The sequence below is a fragment of the Hyperolius riggenbachi genome, chromosome 2, assembly GCF_040937935.1.
Source record: "Hyperolius riggenbachi isolate aHypRig1 chromosome 2, aHypRig1.pri, whole genome shotgun sequence".
Taxonomy (NCBI): Eukaryota; Metazoa; Chordata; class Amphibia; order Anura; family Hyperoliidae; genus Hyperolius; species Hyperolius riggenbachi.
Window position 1 is genome coordinate 562,886,834 of NC_090647.1, and position 16,862 is coordinate 562,903,695.

General features: G+C 46.6%; 1 protein-coding gene across 3 annotated transcripts in view; it reads left to right on the top strand.

Annotated features, from left to right (window-relative positions):
- The window catches only part of LOC137547388 (myelin-oligodendrocyte glycoprotein-like), a 152,321-nt gene that overhangs the window by 80,960 nt on the left and 54,499 nt on the right, over positions 1–16,862 (top strand). The window lies entirely within an intron of this gene.

The window sequence follows — 16,862 nt, forward strand, 5'->3', positions numbered from 1 at the left end:
TTCCATTCTCTTTCTATTATTTCACATCTTACGCTAGGGGTAACAGCGCGGGTGGGATAGGGGTGGGGGCGGCTGATTTCCGAGAACTTTCATTCTGAAATCTCTTTGGATTGGTCTGTTGGTGTATGGGCAGGCAACAGATCTCTCTAATCAAATTGGATCAGAGAGAGCTCTGTCTCTTGGTCGATTTGCCCATATGTCATCTGTTGTATGGGCACCTCAAGCTGGTTGATTTGACATTTTTTTAAATTATAAGCTTGTAAATAGTGATGGACGCAAATTGAAAAAAATGCACCTATATTTCCAAATAAAATATTGGCGCCATACATCGTGATAGGGACATAATTTAAACAGTGTAATAACCAGGAGAAATGGGCAAAAAAATACATGTGTTTTAATAAGGGTAGCATGTATTAATTTCAAACTATAATGGCCAAAAACTGAGAAATAATGATTTCTTTTTCATTTATTTCTTAATCTTCCTGTTAAAATAGATTTAGAAAAAAATAATTCTTAGCAAAATGTACCACCCACAGAAAGCCTAATTGGTGGCGGAAAAAAACAAGATATAGATCATTTCATTGTGATAAGTAGTGATAAAGTTATTGGCGAATAAATGGGAGGTGAAAGTTGCTCGGATGCATAAGGTGAACAACACTGTAGGCTGAAGTGGTTAAAAGGTTCTCTCATTATATAGTAAATTATATAAAATGAACACTCCACCTATGGAAGGCCTGTAAATAGTGTGCACTGTTGGGAAGAAGGGAGGGCTGGCATTATTTTCCTTCTGGGGGCTGCTCCTCCTTAGCCGCTTTTCATGATATCAGCCACTTTTAGATGATTGGGCATACTGGAACACACTCGATTCTCTCTCAATTCAATAAAATGATCAAATTTAATGGTCAGTAGTACAGCCATATCTCTAGATGTATGGCCACCGATATTCCACCAGCTCATGTTCATAGATTTATTTATTTTATTTATTTATTTATTGTATTTATAAAGCGCCAACATATTACGCAGCGCTGGACATTAGTTTGGGTTACAGACAATATTTAGGGGTGACAAACAGCAATATGACAATACAGGAATACAAGAAAACCAGATCACGCAGCACAGTATGAGTACCAGGTAATGCTTAGTCAGTCACTGGATGGAGCATGGAGATTAGGCAAGTTAGGTTCACTCAGATGCATAGCATGGGTTCACAGTAATGGAGGTGCAAGATCAGGTAGGACACAGAAGGAGGAGGACCCTGCCCAAAGGCTTACAATCTAGAGGGAGAGGTAAGGACACGAATGGTAGGGGACCAGAGTTCAGCTGTAGGTTTAGAGCACTTGTGAGGGGTGGTAGGCCAGAGTGAAAAGGTGAGTTTTGAGGGCTTTCTTCAAGATGTTGAAGGAGGGGGCTGTCCTAATGGGTGGAGGTAGGGAGTTCCATAGTGTTGGAGCAGCTCTTGAGAAGTCCTGGAGGCGTGCATGGGACTGGGTGATGCGGGGGGCGGTTAGGCGGAGTTCATTGGAAGAGCGGAGTGAGCGGCTAGGTGTGTACCTCTGAGTAAGATCAGAGATGTAGGTTGGACAGGTTTTGTGGACAGATTTGTAGGTCAGACACAGTATCTTGAATCTGATTCTGGACTGGATAGGAAGCCAGTGGAGGGATTCTAGGAGGGGATTTAGATGCGTTTTTTTTTTTGTTTTTTACTCTTTCTGTACTGGAAATTCAGAAGGGGATTTTAGACAATTTCTTAGTGGAGCTAGTGCTATATGTACATATGTTTATGTTATCATGTCACTGCAGATAATCTTTAAATCACAGAAAGCTTGTCAATATAGAATATTTTCCATTGGTAGTTATTCACTCCAGCCCTAATAAATAATAAATATCATAATTCACAGCTCATGAGGCATGATCAGTTCTTTTGCCTGTGGCAGACATATGATCATTTCTTTGTAGATATCGGGGGGGGGGGGGGGGGGGGGGGGGGATAAATGCCACTGTTGGTCCCAAATGATCATTTCCAATTGATAATTTCCATATTAACAAGTCCATCATACTTTAGCATTGATTATAAAAATTGTTCCATTAATGGGCCTCTTTAGAGAGACAGTGCTCTGCATTGCCCACTGTTACAGTTTAAGCAGTGGGAATCAAGCGGTCCCCAAGCACACTAACACAGCCTTATCTGGCTGTAACACAGCAGCTGCTTCTGATCGCTGGGGAGGAGAAAGAGCAGCTTCGTGAGAAACGAAACTGTAAACAACAAAGTGGATCCACCCCGCCCTGGAGCAGAAACGCCTGTGCTATAATACTCTGCCAATAACAGAGGTGTGTGTGTTGCTACACTGTCCACAGTGTATATAACCTACACTTTTATTTATTTTTGGGAGGAAAGGTCAGGCCCGGCCCTAGACTTTTTGCCGCCTGAGGCAAAATTCAAAAAAATCGCCGCCCCTCCCCCCTCCAAGCCGTGTGTGTGTGGGGGGCCGCCCGAGCTGGAGGGGATAGCGGGCAGGAAGGGGGTATTGGGCCTAGCGGCGGGGAGGGGGGTCGGACCCCCCCCTCCCTCGCCTGGGTCCCCCGTCCTCCGCTCCCCTCCAGCTTTAGAAGTGAGGTCGCTGGCTGCAGCTATATTGTAAGAGGCAACGGGCGGGAATCACTCACCTCTTCCTCGTTCCAGCCCGAGCCTGCGCTCCACTGACATCACTTCCTGCGGCGTAGCAGGAAGTGACGTCAGTGGAGCGCAGGCTCGGGCTGGAACGAGGAAGAGGTGAGTGATCCCCGCCCGTTGCCTCTTACAATATAGCTGCAGCCAGCGACCTCACTTCTAAAGCTGGAGGGGAGCGGAGGACGGGGGACCCAGGCGAGGGAGGGGGGGGGGTCCGACCCCCCTCCCCGCCGCTAGGCCCAATACCCCCTTCCTGCCCGCTATCCCCTCCAGCTCGGGCGGCCCCCCACACACACAGACGGGCGGCTGCCGCCCCTCCAGAAGTGCCGCCTGAGGCAAAAGTTTCACCCCGCCTCATGGGCGGGCCGGCCCTGGGAAAGGTGGGTGGGGGGAATGTTGTGGGGGAGATATGTTTATGCATTCTTGTTATTATTATTATTTTGTTATTGTCATTAAGTGGGATTTATAATCAGTGGCGTAGCTACAAACCTCTGGGCCCCGATGCGGAATCTGGATGTGGGCCCCCCCCGGCAACAACAGCCCCCCCACGGCAACAACAGCTCCCCCCCTCCCCCGGCAACACCCGACGCACACACATATCCGAATCCCTATAGCCAGCTATAGGTCCCCCCAGTATAGGTAGCCAGGCATAGGTAAGCCAGTATAGTTGCCCCAGGTATAGGTTAGCCAGGTAGGTGCCTCCAGCATAGGTAGCCAGTATAGTTGTCCCCAGTATAGGTTAGATAGGCAGGCGCCGCCGGTATAAGTTAGATAGATAGGTGCCCCCAGTACAGGTTAGTTAGGTGGGTGCCTCTAATATAGGTAGCCAGAATAGTTGCCCCCAGCATAGGTTAGATAAGTAGGTGCCCCCAGCATAGGTTAGATAGGTAGGTGCCCCCAGTATAGGTTAGTTAGGTAGGTGCCTCCAATATAGGTAGCCAGTATAGTTGCCACCTGTATATGCTAGCTAGGTGCCCCCAATACAGGTTAGATAAGTAAGTGCCCCCAGTATAGCTTAGATAGGTAGGTGCCCCCCAGTATAGGTTAGATAGGTAGGTGCCCCCCAGTATAGGCTAGATTAGGTAGGTGCCCCCCAGTATAAGGTTAGATTAGGTAGGTGCCCCCCAGTATAAGGTTAGATTAGGTAGGTGCCCCCCAGTATAAGGTTAGATTAGGTAGATGCCCCCCAGTATAGGTTAGATTAGGTAGGTGCCCCCCAGTATAGGTTAGATTAGTTAGCTGCCCCCCAGGATAGATTAGTTAGCTGCCCCCCAGGATAGATTAGTTAGCTGCCCCCCAGGATAGATTAGGTAGCTGCCCCCCAGGATAGATTAGGTAGCTGCCCCCCCAGGATAGATTAGGTAGCTGCCCCCCCCCCAGGATAGATTAGGTAGCTGACCTCCCCAGGATAGGTTAGATTAGGTAGCTGCCCCCCCAGGATAGATTAGGTAGCTGCCCCCCAGGATAGGTTAGGTAGCTGCCCCCCAGGATAGGTTAGGTAGCTTCCCCCCTGGATAGATTAGGTAGCTGCCCCCCAGGATAGATTAGGTAGCTGCCCCCCAGGATAGATTAGGTAGCTGCCCCCCCCCCAGGATAGATTAGGTAGCTGCCCCCAGTATAGGTTAGATTAGGTAGCTGCCCCCAGTATAGGTTAGATTAGGTAGCTGCCCCCCAGGATAGGTTAGATTAGTTAGCTGCCCCCCAGGATAGATTAGTTAGCTGCCCCCCAGGATAGATTAGTTAGCTGCCCCCCAGTATAGGATAGATTAGTTAGCTGCCCCCCAGTATAGGTTAGATTAGGTAGCTGCCCCCCAGGATAGATTAGGTAGCTGCCCCCCAGGATAGATTAGGTAGCTGCCCCCCAGGATAGGTTAGGTAGCTGCCCCCCAGGATAGCTTAGATTAGGTAGCTGCCCCCCCCGGATAGATTAGGTAGCTGCCCCCAGGATAGGTTAGGTAGCTGCCCCCCAGGATAGATTAGGTAGCTGCCCCCCAGGATAGATCAGGTAGGTAGCTGCCCCACAGGATAGATTAGGTAGCTGCCCCCCAGGATAGATTAGGTAGCTGCCCCCCCCAGGATAGATTAGGTAGGTAGCTGCCCCCCAGGATAGATTAGGTAGCTGCCCCCCAGGATAGATTAGGTAGCTGCCCCCCAGGATAGATTAGGTAGGTAGCTGCCCCCCAGGATAGATTAGGTAGCTGACCCCCAGGATAGATTAGGTAGCTGCCCCCAGGATAGATTAGGTAGGTAGCTGCCTCCCAGGGTAGATTAGGTAGCTGAGCCCCCCCCAGGATAGATTAGGTAGCTGCCCCCCAGGATAGATTAGGTAGCTGCCCCCCCCCCCAGGATAGATTAGGTAGCTGCCCCCCAGTATAGGTTAGATTAGGTAGCTGCCCCCAGTATAGGTTAGATTAGGTAGCTGCCCCCCAGGATAGGTTAGATTAGTTAGCTGCCCCCCAGGATAGGTTAGATTAGTTAGCTGCCCCCCAGGATAGATTAGTTAGCTGCCCCCCAGGATAGATTAGTTAGCTGCCCCCCAGTATAGGATAGATTAGTTAGCTGCCCCCCAGTATAGGTTAGATTAGGTAGCTGCCCCCCAGGATAGATTAGGTAGCTGCCCCCCAGGATAGATTAGGTAGCTGCCCCCCAGGATAGGTTAGGTAGCTGCCCCCCAGGATAGGTTACATTAGGTAGCTGCCCCCCCCCGGATAGATTAGGTAGCTGCCCCCCAGGATAGGTTAGGTAGCTGCCCCCCAGGATAGATTAGGTAGCTGCCCCCCAGGATAGATCAGGTAGGTAGCTGCCCCACAGGATAGATTAGGTAGCTGCCCCCCCAGGATAGATTAGGTAGCTGCCCCCCCCAGGATAGATTAGGTAGGTAGCTGCCCCCCAGGATAGATTAGGTAGCTGCCCCCCAGGATAGATTAGGTAGCTGCCCCCCAGGATAGATTAGGTAGGTAGCTGCCCCCCAGGATAGATTAGGTAGCTGCCCCCCAGGATAGATTAGGTAGCTGCCCCCAGGATAGATTAGGTAGGTAGCTGCCCCCCAGGGTAGATTAGGTAGCTGCGCCCCCCCCCAGGATAGATTAGGTAGCTGCCCCCCCCCCAGGATAGATTAGGTAGGTAGCTTCCCCCACATAATGGGGAGGGGAGCCGCAGCCGCGGGGAGGGCAGCCCGACCTCTCCCTCCCTTCCTCTCCCCGGGCCCCCCCCCCCTCAGATGCAGAGTGAGCGGAAGCGCTGTAGGCAGAACTCACCTCCGTCCCTGGTTCCAATCGCCGATGATCTCCTCCTGCTGTATAGATGCTGATACTGATACACACTGCTTCCTGTTTAGCCGGAAGCAGTGTGTATCAGTATCAGCTTCTATGCAGAGAGAAGATCAGCGGCGACTGGAACCAGGGACGGAGGTGAGTTCTGCCTACAGCGCTTCCGTGCGCCGCTCACTCTGCATCTGAGGGGGGGGGGGGGGGCGGGGAGAGGAAGGGAGGGAGAGGTCGGGCTACCCTCCCCGCAGCTGCGGCTCCCCCCTCCCAATAGCGCGCACGGGCCGCACGGCCCTCCGAACGGACATGGGCCCCCCGGGCCCCTCCCCCGCCTCTTCAGGAGCCGGGCCCGGTCGCCACGGCGACCGTTGCGACCCCGGTCCCTACGCCACTGTTTATAATGCACTCTTATCTTCAGTGGTGGTTATGGTGGCCACACATGTTTTGAGAGGGGAATAAGGTGGCAGCATTTGTTGGGGGGCGGGGTTAGGAGCAAAGAAAAGTCTCATATTTTTATTTATCAGTTATATAGCTTTTTTGATATATATATATATATATATATATATATATATATATATATATATATATATATATATATATATATATATATATATAACATTGCATCACACTGTCATATTTGCAGTTTACAAACCACACCCTGTGTTTGAAACTATAAAACAGAGCAGAAATAATGACCTTTTGAACTTCCCTGCAGCAAAACGTTATCTCAACCTGCATCTCACTGTTTCTTTGATGTGTAATGCCGAACATACGCCACACGTTTATGCGCCGGTATCAAGCCAGCGGCTCGACATCGGCGCGTCACCGCTCGTCCGCACGGATCGATCCCCGCAGGGATCGAGCGGGGAATCTATCCGGCAGGTCATCGGACCTGTCGGATATTATCAATCGAGCCATCAGCGGCTCCATTGATAAGCCTGCGTCGAGCCTTGTATGCCTAGCATAAGTGTACAAGTTCAGAGAAGCTCTCTTGCATTGATAACAACTGACGTTTAACTCTTCCTGTAGTGGAAAACAACATGATTCTTTTTTTTATTTATTTTTTTTGCTACTATTTTCTATTTCTTAGCAGTATTACACATACAAGTCATTATATCATAAGTTTATTTTGCTTCAGGTTTGTTTTAAAGATTTTTTTTAACTGAAATAAACACACGGCCCTTAACTTGAGTAAGAAAATAGTGCTTGAAAATGTTGAAAAAAATGTTTTAACCACTTTAGCCTATCTGGAGGAATATACTCATCCAGATAGGCTGAACTTTCTGCCTCTTGCCACGCATGCTCCCGTCGCCTGCCGTTAGCCCAGAGATCAATGAATGGAAACTATATCTAAGTCCCCCGCAGAAAAACCGACAGCCTCTTAACAGAGGCCGCGGTCTTTCTGCAGAAAAAAGTTTTCCTTCCTCCTAATGCTTCCTGGAAGCGAGATTGTTTGCTTCCTGGACTTTTGACTGTGGCCAAATTGTAAAACTACACCTAAATAAATTTTTTATTAAATAAATACATTATTTTACATTTAAAATTAGCTGTTTACCTAGCACATCAAAAATGACCCAAATACATTTTTAATAAAAAAAAAAATATAAACAAAATTACAAAAAACAAAAACAAAACATAAATAGTTACCTAAGGCTCTGAACTTTTTGAATATGCATTTCAAGAGAGTATATTCATATATTTTTTTTAAATTATAATCTTGTAAATAGTGATGGACGCAAATTGAAAAAAATGCACCTTTATTTCCAAATAAAATATTGGCGCCATAGATTGTGATAGGGACATCATTTAAACAGTGTAATAACCGTGAGAAATGGGCAAATAAAATACATGTGTTTTAATAATGGTAGCATGTATTAATTTCAAACTATAATGGCCAAAACGGAGAAATGATGATTTCTTTTTCATTTCTTTCTTAATCTTCCTGTTAAAATAGATTTAGAAAAAAATAATTCTTAGCAAAATGTACCACCCACAGAAAGCCTAATTGGTGGCGGAAAAAATAAGATATAGATCATTTCATGTAACGATTGTGGAATTCTCTCCGTGATCAGCGCACAGGATGTGCGCTGACACTGCGGAAATCCTCCACAAGCGTATAATTTGAGGGAACCCAGCAAAAGGTGCAACGCACCTGTAGAGGGAAATTCCTGTCGGCAGGTGGAGCTGTGGAGTGCAGAGGAACAGCTCCTCTGCCCTGCCACAGACGCCAGACAGGAATTGTACGAAGGGAAGAAACGCAGGGCAAAATAGCCCTGAAAGAGAGAGATCAAAGCGACAGAGGGTATGTGTGTCCACCAATCTAGTCGCCACCCTGCGACGATGAACACACAACCATGAAGATCAAGTGAGAAGGTAATCGCAAGAGATGGCGATTGCTAACAGCGACACAAGACCGAATAAGCACAGATGAGGAATGTATGTATGTCCACCAATCTAGCCGCCAACCTGCGACGGTGGACACACAACAGAAGAAACCAAGTGAGAACGCAATCGCAAGGGAAGCGATTGCGAATGAGAATGAGCACAGGGACAGAATGTATGTATGTGCACCAATCTAGTCGCCAACCCGCGACGGTGCACACACAACAGCAGAAACAATGTAGGAATGCAATCGCGAGAGAGGCGATTGCCAGAGGTGACACAAGGCTTAAGCAAGACAGGGCACGAGAGTAGCAAAGGCACAGCAAATCATACAATGAGAAGATAAGGAAAATAACAAACGCTAACTAAACGCGAACACCGCACTCATTCGCAACAGCGAACGCGTTTACAGCGTGGTCTCCGCGTGTTAAGCACAACAGAGACAAGCACGTGAGCGCTTGCTTAACGGTTACCTCACCAAGCCTACAGCAAGCGTTCATATCAGACAAGACAGACAGACGGACAGGAAGTAGGATCGGAAAGATCCACTGCTCTTTCCGCCAGAGCGAGTGCGATCCAGGTAAAGTAACAGAGCTAGCAGGATCCACTGCTCTTACCGCCAGAGCGAGTGCGATCCAAGTAAGACAGGGCGATGAGATAGCTGGTAGCAACCGCTGCTCCAGCTATACTCCAAGAAAGCAGATCAGAAGGATCCACAGCTGCTACCGCTAGAGGCTAGTGCGATCCAAGCAAGACAAACAGGAGATAACTGGTAGCAACCGCTGCTCCAGCTATACTCCAAGACAGACAGAACGATTTCCTGACGACCACCATTGGCGACAGGACAATCGCAACAGAGAGGCAATACAGACAAAACAGACAGGCTAACTGCACTAGAGAAGCTGCCTAGTGCAGTCCCCAGAATTACTCTAACTAACTATAACAATCCAACAGGAAAGGCTGACACTCCAGGAGTGATTTAACAAACCGTTATGACCAGAAAAGCCTTCTGGTCAGCAGCAGGTCTTTATAGTGCCAGCCCTCAAAGGAGACAGCTGGGTAATTTGCATGTATGCAAATTCCTCAGCAAAGCAGCTCTGAAAGTTGCAAGATGAAGCCAGGTCTCTTTTCCAGAGACCTGCATCTTTCAGACATAAGGAATGGTCAAACAGCTGTCTGCCTGTGCAGCCAGCTGAGCGGATCATTACATTTCATTGTGATAAGTAGTGATAAAGTTATTGGCAAATGAATGGGAGGTGAAAGTTGCTCAGATGCATAAGGTGAACAACACTGTAGGCTGAAGTGGTTAAAAGGTTCTCTCATTATATAGTAAATTATATAAAATGAACACTCCACCTATGGAAGGCCTGTAAATAGTGTGCACTGCTGGGAAGAAGGGAGGGCTGGCATTATTTTCCTTCTGGGGGCTGCTCCTTAGCTCCCCAATCTATACGCCCTCTGCCACGTTCTAAGGAGCAGACCCGCAGGTGGCAAAACATCAAGCTCCTGCTGCAGTGTGCCCCCCCCCCCCCCCCCTTCCCGACTGCTGCAATGCATGCCGGGAGATGTACTCCTTCCATGTGATGTACTCACATCGAAGGGCTACATCTCCTGGGGAGGGAGGATACCTATTGGTTTGTTTCAAGCCAATAGGGAGCTCCAGCAGTATGCTTCTGCTCCCACCGGTATTGCAGCGCTTGTCCCCGGCGACAAAAAACAGCGACTCGAACGGTGATGGATGCAGAATGGTGCCAGTCTGACTGGCTTTGATGGGCCCAGCGTATCCTGTATGCTGGGAATGTGCTGCTGTGAACCCAGTCCAAGGGTACATTCACATTGTGTGCTGCTGTCATGACGTACTGCACATAATGTGCATTCTGCATGTTAACTGGACACTCCCATTCAGAATAAAGCTGTGTGTTCCTATGTTTTACAATGTAATGCAGCCAGGAACAAATAATTGGATGACACTTTTCCCATCAGGTTCTATTGTGTTGCGGCCGATGTCTGAACTCTAATGCAGGGAATACACGGTGCGGTTGTGCGCCGGAATCGAGCCGCCGGTATCGGTCCCCGCGAGCGTGTGGATCGCTTCCCGCTCGTCCCCGTGGGCATTTCCTAATCTTCTGTGTGTTTCTTCTAGTGTTCTCCCTGCCGGTATCGAGCGGGGAATCTATCCGGCGAGGTATCGGACAGGTGGGAAATTATCAATCGAGCCATCAGCGGCCCGATTGATAATTTCAAACGCACCGTGCATTCCCAGCATAACACACCGGAATGCATGCTCAAAATTGCAATCTTGCATGTGTTGTTCAGTTTGAATGGTCTTTTAAGGTAATGTGTTTGTCATTCAAATTAACTGCTTCCGGACCATTGAAATTGAAATTTACGCCATGTTTATGTCCACTTATCCCTGCCCTGCCAGATATCAACTTCCGCATTGCACTCGCTGTTCCTGTTGTTCCATATCTTTGGTTAAGAGCCAGTTTCATTGGTTTCTGACTTTGTGATTACTGTGAGCTACAGTCACACTAAACTATGTTTACAAAAAGGAAAGGATGGCTCTGGTCCCTAAAGTGTACCTGAGACAAGAACTACAGCTTGATTTATACTTACCTGGGGCTTCCTCCAAATCCATGAGGACCATGGACTCCATCACTGTCTTCCTAGGCCGTTTCATTTTCCAGTTCTCTGCTCTGTCTATTTAGTCAGTTGTTTTCTTTTGTACATGTGCAGCACGGTTCGTGCATGGCCCTGTCACCCTGGCTGGGAACATTCTGCGCTTGCACAGTTGTGCAGAACAGCACGACTTGCCAAATTAAGAAGGCTGAGAAAGAGAACGGAGCAGCCCGAGGAGGACAGTGATGGAGGCCACGGTCCTCATGGGGCTGGAAGAATGCCAGGTAATTATGCATCATGCAGTTAGTCTTATCTCAGATTTCCTTTAAGGTTTCAGAACCATCTGGTTCCAGAAAGCCTAAAGGAGTTTTCAGGAAAAAAAAAAAAAAAAAAAAGCTTTAGGGTCCTTTTATACTTAATCAGTTGCTCTCAGTTATAGTAGCTGAAAGAAAACTGATTTTCAAAGTAAAGCCCATGTTTTCATATGGCACCTTTCACACTTAAAGAGACTCTGTAACAATATTTTCAGCCTTATTTCTTCTATCCTATAAGTTCCTATACCTGTTCTAATGGCGTACGTTAAAAAAAAAGGGCGCATGGTTTTAAACGATAAGCATGAATAACGTTTAAAAAAAATTGTGCTATATTTCGTTTAAAAATAATGTTTTATAAAGTTATAAATCATTAAATAATGTGTATGAAATCGGCAATTGTAAAAACGTTAATCTTCCCTGTTTAAAAAGTGAAATTTATAATAACGTTTTATAAAACATTAATAAGAATGTTGCTAAAGCTATACCTAACCCTACTCTCACACAGAACCCTCTCTGTACCTATCCCTAACCCCTAGACCCCCTGGTGGTGCCTAAACCTAAGACCCCCCTGGTGGTGCCTAAACCTAAGACCCCCCTGGTGGTGCCTAAACCTAAGACCCCCCCTGGTGGTGCCTAAACCTAAGACCCCCCTGGTGGTGCCTAAACCTAAGACCCCCCTGGTGGTGCCTAAACCTAAGACCCCCCCTGTGATAAGCATTAATAACGTTTTAAAAAATATTGTGCGGTTTTTCGTTTAAAAATAATGTTTTAAAAAAGAAAAATTTTACAATTTTTCGTTTGAAAATAATGTTTTAAAAAATATTGTACTGTTTTTCGTTTAAAAATAATGTGTAAAAAATTATAAATCATTAAATAATGTGTAATCATGAGAAGCAGTTATAAAACATTAAAAGTCTCCGGGCGCCGCTTTTAAAACGTTATTTTTCACCGGCGCCCTTTTTTCCTGTTGGGCGCCCATTAAATGATATTTATTATAGGAGTGAATGGCGGCGCCCTTTTTGTCCACCTGCCTCATGCGCCCAAATTTCCTGCTTCCGTCTCATGTGCTCTGTCTTATTGCAGCCTTTCCTAGTTGCACAGTGGCTGTGTTATCTCTGTTATATGATCTAATCTTCTCTCTTCTGTCGGCTCTGTCAGATAAGGCTGGAATGTGTGGAATGTGCAGCACTGCTTGTCATTGGCAGAAGCTTTACACACCCTCTTCACACTGTGTGAGTCACAGTCTGAGCATATCACAAGCTGGTTAGTTTGTTTGTAAACACTGCCTAAAACTCTCAATTACAAGCCAGGATTGCAGCAGGGAGTGGCAGAAACAGCACAGAGGGGCCCAGGAGAACATAAGGAATAGAATGGTATGCTTTTTATTGTAAGAATTTTAGAGTACAGATTCTCTTTAATGGGCTTGATTCACAAAGCCATGCAAACTGTTTAGCACGGGTGTGCTAAACAGTTAGCACGTGAAGTGCCGTTCGCGGACTTTTGTGCGCGCAAAGTGCTGCAATTCACGCAATCGCGGACTTTTGCGCACGCTAAACTGTTTGCATGGCTTTGTGAATCAAGCCCAATGTGTTTTAACTGAAATCTTCTTCCCAATGCACTGCTATGGAATAAACGCATACCAACTTGTACTAACGTGTACTAACGCATACCAGCTGATTAAGTGTAAACGGGGCCTAACTCACCTGGGGCTTTCTCAAGCCCCTTGTAGCCCACTGTCCCACGCTGACCGCTACACTCACCGCCGCCTCCCGGTCTCTGCGCACGGTGCAGAGGCTGACCCCGAGGTCGTCCTTACTGCGCCTGCGTGAATCACCACTGTCAATCATGGCTACATTGCCCACGGCACACTGCGCAGGTGCAGAACCACTACCACCTGCACAGTACTCCATGGGCAATGTGGCCATGATTGACAGGGGCGCTTCAAGCAGGCACAGTAAGGACGACCTCGGGGTCAGCCTCTGCACTGTGCAGGAAGACCGGGATGGCGGCGCAGAGCGGAGGTGACAGCGTGGGACAGTCGGCTGCAAGGGGCTGGAGAAAGCCACAGGTGAGTAAACCTTTTTTTTTTTTTTTCCCCTGATAACTCCTTTAACCCTCTGGGCGATAGTCCCAAGCTGAGCTTGGGGTAAACCGCCGCAGAGGATTTCTCAGGCCCTGGTGGGCCGATTTTTTTGTTGCATGCAGCTAGCACTTTGCTAGCTGCGTGTATATACCGATCGCCGCCCCTCCGTGCTGATTCGCCGCTACCTGCCGTGCCGCGCTAGGCTAGCTACATGATTAAAAAAAAATTACAAAAAAAAGTGCTGCGCCGCCCCCTGGTGATATTATTGTATCGCCCAGGAGGTTAAAGGCACACTTAAGCCAGACCAAAAAAATGAGTTTTACTCACCTGGGGCTTCTACCAGCCCCCTGCAGCAGTCCTGTGCCCTCGCAGCCACTCACTAATCCCCTGGTTCCCCGCTGCCAGCTAGTTTCGTTTTTGCCGACAGGCCCATCAGGGCTGGCCACGCGTAGCTTTTCCCGCATTCCCGACTGTAATTAGCGCTATTGCAGGCCGCAACGCGTACAAAAATATGCGTTGCCGCATTACGAACGCATAGATAGGCGGCAACGCGTTGTGGCCCGCAATATCGCTAATTACAGTCGGGAATGCGGAAAAACCTACGCCTGGCCAGCCCTGATGGGCCTGTCGGCAAAAACGAAACTAGCTGGCAGCGGGGGACCGGAGAATTAGTGAGTGACTGCGAGGGCACAGGACTGCTGCAGGGGGCTGGTAGAAGCCCCAGGTGAGTAAAACTCATTTTTTTTCCTGGCTTAAGGTTCACTTTAACCACTTGAGGACCGTGGGCTTTACTCCCCTTAAGGACCAGGCACTTTTTTTCCATTCAGACCACTGCAGCTTTCACGGTTTATTGCTCGCTCATACAACCTACCACCTAAATGAATTTTGGCTCCTTTTCTTGTCACTAATAAAGCTTTCTTTTGGTGCTATTTGATTGCTGCTGCGATTTTTACTTTTTATTATATTCATCAAAAAATACATGAATTTTGGCAAAAAATGATTTTTTTAACTTTCTGTGCTGACATTTTTCAAATAAAGTGAAATTTCTGTATACATGCAGCGCGAAAAATGTGGACAAACATGTTTTTGATAAAAAAAACCCCATTCAGTGTATATTTATTGGTTTGGGTAAAAGTTATAGCGTTTACAAACTATGGTGCAAAAAGTGAATTTTCCCATTTTCAAGCATCTATGACTTTTCTGACCCCCTGTCATGTTTCATGAGGGGCTAGAATTCCAGGATAGTATAAATACCCCCCAAATGACCCCATTTTGGAAAGAAGACATCCCAAAGTATTCATTAAGAGGCATAGTGAGTTCATAGAAGATATTATTTTTTGTCACAAGTAAGCGGAAAATGACACTTTGTGACAAAAAAAAAAAAAAAAAAGTTTCCATTTCTTCTAACTTGCGACAAAAAAAAATGAAATTTGCCACGGACTCACCATGCCCCTCTCTGAATACCTTGAAGTGTCTACTTTCCAAAATGGGGTAATTTGTGGGGTGTGTTTACTGTCCTCGCATTTTGGGGGGGTGCTAATTTGTAAGCACCCCTGTAAAGCCTAAAGGTGCTCATTGGACTTTGGGCCCCTTAGCGCAGTTAGGCTGCAAAAAAGTGCCACACATGTGGTATTGCCGTACTCAGTAGAAGTAGTATAATGTGTTTTGGGGTGTATTTTTACACATACCAATGCTGGGTGGGAGAAATATCTCTGTAAATGACAATTTTTTCATTTTTCTTACATAGAATTGTCCATTTACAGAGGTCTTTCTCCCACTCAGAATGGGTATGTGTAAAAATACACCCCAAAACACATTATACTACTTCTCCTGAGTACGGCGATACCACATGTGTGGCACTTTTTTGCACCCTAACTGCGCTAAGGGGCCCAAAGTCCAATGAGTACCTTTAGGATTTCACAGGTCATTTTGAGAAATTTCGTTTCAAGACTACTCCTCACGATTTAGGGCCCCTAAAATGCCAGGACAGTATAGGAACCCCACAAATGACCCCATTTTAGAAAGAAGACACCCCAAGGTATTCCGTTAGTAGTACGGTGAGTTCATAGAAGATTTTATTTTTTGTCACAAGTTAGCGGAAAATGACACTTTGTGAAAAAAAACAATAAAAATCAATTTCCGCTAACTTGTGACAAAAAATAAAATCTTCTATGAACTCACCGTACTGCTAACAGAATACCTTGGGGTGTCTTCTTTCTAAAATGGGGTCATTTGTGGGGTTCCTATACTGTCCTGGCATTTTAGGGGCCCTAAACCGTGAGGAGTAGTCTTGAAACAAAATTTCTCAAAATGACCTGTGAAATCCTAAAAGTACTCATTGGACTTTGGGCCCCTTAGCGCAGTTAGGGTGCAAAAAAGTGCCACACATGTGGTATTGCCGTACTTGGGAGAAGTAGTACAATGTGTTTTGGGGTGTATTTTTACACATACCCATGCTGGGTGGGAGAAATAACTCTGTAAATGGACAATTGTGTGTAAAAAAATCAAAAGATTGTCATTTACAGAGGTATTTCTCCCACCCAGCATGGGTATGTGTAAAAATACACCCCAAAACACATTATACTACTTCTCCCGAGTACGGCGATACCACATGTGTGGCACTTTTTTGCACCCTAACTGCGCTAAAGGGCCCAAAGTCCAATGAGTACCTTTAGGATTTCACAGGTCATTTTTGTTTCAAGACTACTCCTCACGGTTTAGGGCCCCTAAAATGCCAGGGCAGTATAGGAACCCCACTAATGACCCCATTTTAGAAAGAAGACACCCCAAGGTATTCCGTTAGGAGTATGGTGAGTTCATAGAAGTTTTTATTTTTTTGTCACAAGTTAGCGGAAATTGATTTTAATTGTTTTTTTTCACAAAGTGTCATTTTCCGCTAACTTGTGACAAAAAATAAAATCTTCTATGAACTCACCATACTCCTAACGGTATACCTTTGGGTCTCTTCTTTCTAGAATGGGGTCATTTGTGGGGTTCCTATACTGCCCTGGCATTTTAGGGGCCCTAAACCGTGAGGAGTAGTCTTGAAACAAAAATGACCTGTGAAATCCTAAAGGTACTCATTGGACTTTGGGCCCCTTAGCGTACTTAGGGTGTAAAAAAGTGCCACACATGTGGTACCGCCGTACTCAGGAGAAGTAGTATAATGTGTTTTGGGGTGTATTTTTACACATACCCATGCTGGGTGGGAGAAATATCTCTGTAAATGACAATTGTTTGATTTTTTTTTTACACACAATTGTCCATTTACAGAGATATTTCTCCCACCCAGCATTGGTATGTGTAAAAATACACCCCAAAACACATTATACTACTTCTCCTGAGTACGGCGATACCACATGTGTGACACTTTTTTGCAGCCTAAGTGCGCTAAGGGGCCCAACGTTCTATTCACAGGTCATATTGAGGCATTTGTTTTCTAGACTACTCCTCACGGTTTAGGGCCCCTAAAATGCCAGGGCAGTATAGGAACCCCACAAGTGACCCCATTTTAGAAATAAGACACCCCA